The 6,782-nt window shown below is 49.4% G+C and overlaps 1 long non-coding RNA gene across 1 annotated transcript; it reads right to left on the bottom strand.

The window, feature by feature from the left end:
* Nucleotides 1-2,844: 2,844 nt before the first annotated feature.
* On the bottom strand, nt 2,845-5,553 carry LOC134166576 (uncharacterized). Its single transcript, XR_009965919.1, has 2 exons — nt 4,777-5,553; nt 2,845-4,675 (listed from the first exon to the last, which is right to left on the bottom strand). It is a non-coding gene; the product is annotated as an uncharacterized LOC134166576 (long non-coding RNA).
* Nucleotides 5,554-6,782: the final 1,229 nt, after the last annotated feature.

Raw genomic sequence — 6,782 nt, 5'->3', positions numbered from 1 at the left:
CACCCTCAGAAGAGGAGAAGACAAGCTCTGGCCTGGCTGTGCACCGTACACATAGCATATGAGGGACAGCCTGGGCTGACCACCCAGCAGAGACCATCCACCCTTCCCTACGGCATCCATTGGTCACCATTCTGCTGCAGGAACCTACTCTGGACCTTTTCTTCTTTTCATGGTTATCCTTTGGGAAGCAAAGCTATGGAGCTGGCCAGACAGAAGCCTGGGAAGGGCATGGCTTACACCCGCTGCTTGGTTTGGGTTCCTTCAAGGAGGATAAGTTGAAATTGATGTCTATCAGCAGCAAGTCTTGCACAGACATCCCCTTTCTTCAGGAAACAGAGGAATGGTCATCCCTAGAGGTCCCCATCTCTTGTGTGGCATCCAAGCAGTCTTATGGATATGCCCACAAGCCCCCAGTGTGCACCAGAACATGGCAAAAGGGTGATGTAGGATCCTGACACAAGGGGCTCAATGTAGGAGACACAGCTCTAGGCTGGTCTCTGCCACCCACTGGCACAGCATCACCAGGTACCCCACCACGAGTCTTCTCCTCACAGCGCCTTTGCTCCTCAACGAGATCAAAAGGCATCCAACCCACTGATCACTCGGGTTTGTGTCAAAAGGCTCCCTGATTACCTCACCATTAGCTGCACCCATTAAACAAAATCCTGAAGGTTTTAGACAAAGCTGAGGTTTCAGATGAGAGGGCGAAGGAATGACTCAGTGCCTTTAAACGCCAAAGCCTTCTCCTCCGTCCTGTTTGTACAGCACCTAGCACGAGGGGTCCAGGTGCATGCCTAGGGCTCTGAAACAGCACCACAATTAAATAATAGGTGTAATAGCAGCTGTACTCCCACCAGCAGGGTTTCGTTTTAGTATTCAAATATTCAGTCGTGCTCTGTAGCACCTCTTCGAGATGCAGTTCACTTCAGTGAGGTGGAGAATGACCCCTGAATGGCCAATGGTTGCAACACGCATATGGCCAAGAGCCCATTGGCACCCATGGGAGCAGATCTGGTGCTGATGGATGAGGCAGGAGTTAGCAGCCCTATGGTTCAGCTGATATTAGAAGCTTATAGGGACTATAAAGGGAGTGGTACCCTTTAGAGACATGTTTGAATGAGACCCCTGGCTGAATGGGACTGCTGCAGCTGAGAGCATCCGGGGATGGTGATCACAATGGTGTCACCTGGAGCAGGGAGAGATGCAGAAGCTGTTGTCTCCTCTCTCTCCACCTGGCAAATCAGCAGCAAACACTGCATTTCAACCCTAAAAACAGAGCCCATACAAAACAAGCAGCGCCGTGGTTTGGCAGCACTGCCTGAGGTTTGGGCTGATGATCATCGACTCACTGTTGGGCACCGAACCCAATGGGAAGGTGACCTCCAGGAGGACAGATCTCTGCAGGGACCTTGGAGACTCTGCCCAGTTGCCAGCGTCATCCCACTACAGCCCCTATGGAGCCCACCACTAGCTCCTGGGACTCTTGGGAAGCAGCTTGCCCTCAGCCTGGTACTTCTCCTGCCAGGTCCAGCTCCCGGCTCAGAGCAGTGGTGGGAACCACCTCCATTTATCGCAGAAGAAATAGTGCCATCTACTGACATTAATAACTCTGTTCCTAGAAAGCGAGGGGCGGGTGCTTATCTCCCTGATGCTCACGGGCATTCGGGGTCATGCCAGCTCAAGAAACACTCACAAAGGGCTATGGTGGTGGGGCAACCCCATGAGTGACCCACACACAGGGCTGGGGCATGCAGTACCCTGAGACCCCTGCAGACATCCATGGTGGGTAATGGAGATGCAGACCCTGAGCACCCCTGATGGAGTGGAAGGTGGTGGTCACTGACACCCAACAGGGTTGTCCCCTTCACTATAATTAATTAACATAGATAAGCCCCTCCAAAAGGCTGCTCTTTGAGAGTCATCTCCCATCCCATACAATTCTTCAGTGTAGCTTTTTCCTCCCTGATCTCTGGTCCTTCCTCTTCTGATCCTGTGCGGTGATGCTCCTGGAGGAGTTTTTGGAACAAGTCCCTTGGATGGTATGGTAAGGGCTGAGATTTATTTTACTGGTCTTCCCCAGCCTCATGAAAGCCTCAGCACCCATACTAGTCCCTGGGAGGTAACTACAGTCAGCATTATGGTTCCTATAGGAGTTTCAAACTAGATATAAGTGAGAACTTGTTATGATGGGGATGGTGAAACACTGGAACAGATTGTCTAGAGGGGTGTGGATGCATGAGGTTGCACGAAGGTCAGGCTGGACGAGGCTCTAAGCAGCCTGATCTAGTTGAAGATGTTCTTGCTCATTGTAAGGGGGACTGGACTATGTGACCTGTAAAGGCCCTTTCCAACCTAAACTATTCCATGATTCTATTATATATGTATTTATATATATACTATATAAATAGTATATATATTACGCAGGAACTATGGCAGGACATACACCAGTCTCAGACACTGGAAAAGCGGGAGTCCAAAACTGCAGGGAAAAACCCTTCCCTGGGAGTATCCTTTCCCATTCAGGGAAGCACCAAGACCCAGCTGGGAAGACCCCAGTGACAGGGAGCTGATCCCACCCTCCCACCTCCTTAGGGACACGCAAGTCACAGGAGACTGGGTCAAAAGGAGGTGGCACCAGCTGCAACGAGTGCCTGACTCCTGGTGGAGCTGGGCTTGGGAACTGCCCATGGAAAGCAAAGCTGCTGATTTTCTGACTCTCCGAGCTGACCTTCCAATGGAAACCATCAAAGCAGGAGGCGCATTCCTGAGGTCTGACCCAGCACGGAAAAAGTCAAGGAAAGGTTCACACTGAACTCAGCAGACACTGGACCACAGCCACAACACTTACATAGAGCCAAGATTTACGTGTTATTCCAACCCCCCCACACCAGGTTTTATCCAAGGCTTCATCCTGCCAGGGCTCTGTCTCATCCTGCAACAAGGAAGTCAAATTTAACCTACAGGGTCATTTTAACACAATAGATAACCAAATATATATATAGCTAGGAACATTACTGTGTATGTATATATATAGAAAACACACATACATACATACAAATAACCTCTTAAGTGAGAGGCCAGCATAAAAAACAATCGGAGTAAACACTGTAATAATTCTAATTATGCAACATATTCTGCCTTACATATTTATTTTTAATGATAGTTCATTTTAATAGCTCTAAGGCCCTGAATTAGCCCAATATGTTCTTAACTACCTTCACTTTACATACAAATGTTAATGACTTTTTCAGAGGGTCCAGCGCCCTGAATGAGCTTGCTGCACACCAGTATATTCCCCTTTACATGTTTACTTTTAATAACAGGTTTAATGATGCACTTGGGGCCTAATAACCATGTTTAGTCACAAAGAGAATAACCAGCTACAAAATACTTTCTCTAAAAACTAGGCTACAGGGGATTGCTGCACCATTTCAAAGCCACACTGCCCATCCTTTAATGTGCCTCTATGTGTTTTGGCTCTGCCTGCATCCGAGATGGAGACCCTGGTCACGCATGAGCATCCCGGGTTTTGGAGGCTGTTTTAGGGTGACTCGGTGCAGCAGCAGAGCTGTCTGGGGTGATGGATGGCCGCTGAATGTGGCCTCGCCTCCTCCCACCAGCAATTCCTGGTGGTTGGATGTGGGGAGACGCACAGGGCGGGTTTCAAAGGAAGGTGCTCCTGGGTTTTGGCGGAGGCATCCCGGGGCTTTCACTGACGTCGCCGGTAGAGATGTGCCAAAGAGGAGCGCGTTTGAAAAATCACACCCACCATCAACCCAAAAACCCCAACAACAACAGCAGCAAAACCCCAACTCCTACCTGCAGCTTTCCAGCAGCTAGGAATACACCCAACCTAAGAGGCAGCAGGCAGCTGCTCTCTGCTTTTGTGCCCACAACCCACCCAGCCACCCTTGTGTCTCTTGGGACAGGGGTTGGGAGCAGGCAAGACCCTTTGGGCACATCCAATCTGGCCGAGAGGTGCTTTTGGCTCCCCAAAAGAGAGGTTCTCATTGTGGTGCATCTGGCAGGGGTTCATTCTCCCCAGCTATGTCCAGACCTGTCCAAACCCAGACCTGTGTCCAGACCTGTGAGATCTCACGCGCCGGGGAAGATGCTCGGAGCCGCCTCCGTGACCTACAGGAGTAGGAGCAGCCCAACCCATCCCTTTCCATGCACAGTTTGAAGGGTCACCCCATGGGGTTTCACCAATGTCCCTAATGGATGGCAGCTTTGCAGCAGCATGTGCTGGTGGGGCTGAAGCTACCCCAGCAGCAACACTTTTTCCCCTGCATTGGAGCATCCTTAGACATGTATGTTACACCAAAAAGCCTTATGGATGGTCCTAAATATAACTGCGGCAGACCTCGCCTAACTTCAGCTCTGCCTGCATGAAAAACACAAGGCTTGAACCAGCTCTAATTTGTATACCGTCTGCCCCAGGGCCCGAGAGAAAGGGGAGGGTGGAATCCAGTAGCATGTTGTGCATAAAAAGATGATGCCAAAGATAACCTTATTGCTAATAATAACCCTGGAATCCGATCCTGTGAATAGGCCCTATTGAATGTTTGAACACAGGCATTCCTCGGTTAGGGTTTTTTTCTGCCTCCAAATATTTCGCTCGAGTCTTTAAATACTAATCACAGAATTCAGGCGAAGGCTTTTTATCTTCAAAGTGCTGCAGCAAAAAAAAAAAAAAAAAGAAGAAATACATTAATTCATTAATCAAAGATAATTAAAGGGCACAAAATACGCCTTTTGCAAGCGCAGGGAGCCAACCAACCCAGCATGAAGCCATCACGGGGACTCCGAGCATCATTCCCACCGTGAACGTGATTCCCCCGGAGCGGCGCCCAGGCAGTAGCTTTGCTTGTTCCCAGCAGCTCCGCTCAAGCTGTCTTCCTGACATGTGTTAGGCTGTATGTCTGCCACGCAGGAAATAGGGTTTGAAGCTCACAGCCAGGAGCAAAAGCTGAGATTGAGGCTTTAATGAAGCTGGGATTGAGTGGCTAGGGTGGTTCAGTGAAGCAGTAAATGCAAACACATTATCACCTGAGAACTTGCTCCAATTTCACACCAATTAACTAGGAATGAGAGAGGAGGGCTGGGGCTGGCTGCAGAGATGGCTGATAATCCTGTGAATGGGCAGAAATGGCTCGTAGGAGCCGTGCTTGTGCCAAAAGGAGTTTGTTAGATAAGGCCAGTCCCGGCAATTTTGTCTTGGGAAGAGAGCATGTCACTACTGGAGCTGCTTTTATTAGCAAATATTAAAAACATTTGCAGAAATACAGATGCCCGGGAGGGAAGTAGGGGTGGAAAGTAATAATGCAATAGCTGGTTGTTTTATTTCACTGCCAATGCATCATATCACAGGGGGAGGGAAGGGGCAAGGGGAGAGGGAGAAGAGGGTTGGAATGCGAGGAACTGCTGGTGCAAAGCCAGCAGCTCATGGAGGGGAATATCCCATCCTCAAAGAGCCCCTTTGGATGCTCATCTCTGGGTATGGCATGGGTTTGACACATAGAGCACTGCCTGCAGATGTTTGTATGAAGTCCACAACGGGGGCAAGAATACATCCCAATGAAGGACCCATCCATCCCCTCCATCTGCACCCAGGAGCCATCTCACCCTCACTGCATTTTCATGTTTGAGCTATTCCCCTTCTTTCCTGCTGGGATCATTTCCAGGTTAGGAGTTCGGGTGGAAAAGGATCAGTAATTTAGGAGAAGCGCTATTAAATGGGTTTCTATGGGTTAGATACTAAATTAAATCCTGCCTTCAGTGTGTTGGGCCCCACATTACCCCTTCATTAACTGCTGGTTTCGATGCATGTGAGTGACCAGCCTGATCCTGCAAACCACACCGGCCATGAGACATCCTGCAGGTTGAACTAGAGCAACTTCTTGTGTTTAGATGAAATCTTATCTTCATTTTAAAATGCATCAGTGGCAAAGAGATTACTACAAATGCAAGGACAAGGACACCTGGCAGGGTTTCATGGTGAGGCACTGGGCTGTGCTTGAGAAAAAGTGGGATTTTTGGGCTGTTTTCTCACTTGTATTTGAGAAGTTTCCCATGTCCTGCTGGAGAAGGTGTTCCTCATCCTCTTCAGCACAAAGTCAGATGGATGCGCATCATGCACCACCATTGCTGCTCAACTACCAGGCTCATCCCATTCATCAGAGGGATGTGAATGAACCATTCATGAGCAGCAGCACCTTAAACCATGGCAAAGCAACAGCCTGGCTAGCAAAACACAGTGATGCCCTTGGGCATGTGAGTCTACATGGATTGGCTTGGATGCTCTGAGGGGTGTCAGTGGCCTGGCAGCACCCGGGAAGTCGTGTTAACCCTGAGAACTGGCCTATCCTGCTCCCTGGTGGGGAGCTCCCACAAAATAATTGAAAGGAAGCTGCACACAGGGGAAAAGCAGTCACAGCGCTCCTCTCATTCAAAACTGAATTACTCCAGGCTACAGCAGAGACTGAGACATCTCCCTTTAAAATCAGCAGGATGTTTTCTCTGGCAATGGAGGATGGATAATGGCCAGTGATGGACAAGGACAAACCACAGTATCCTAAAGAAACCCCAACTACGGCCTATCTCACTAACAGCCAAGGAGAGTGCTGGGGCTGGGTGCAGTTAATGCCTCATTTCTGGGCAAGGGGTGCTCCTTGCCTCTCTGTGAGTCTGATTTTGGCATCCTGCTTGCTTTAGGTGTCCATTCCCTTCTGAATGGGCTTGTGAAGGAGGAAAAAGCTGTGGATTCAATGAGCAAGAGTCAG

Source organism: Pezoporus occidentalis, unplaced genomic scaffold (assembly GCF_034315485.1).
Source record: "Pezoporus occidentalis ecotype Australia unplaced genomic scaffold, CSIRO_AGI_Poc_V1 ctg265, whole genome shotgun sequence".
Taxonomy (NCBI): domain Eukaryota; kingdom Metazoa; phylum Chordata; class Aves; order Psittaciformes; family Psittacidae; genus Pezoporus; species Pezoporus occidentalis.
The sequence above is the reverse complement of the archived record's forward strand: the minus strand, read 5'-3'. Positions and strand labels throughout refer to the sequence as shown.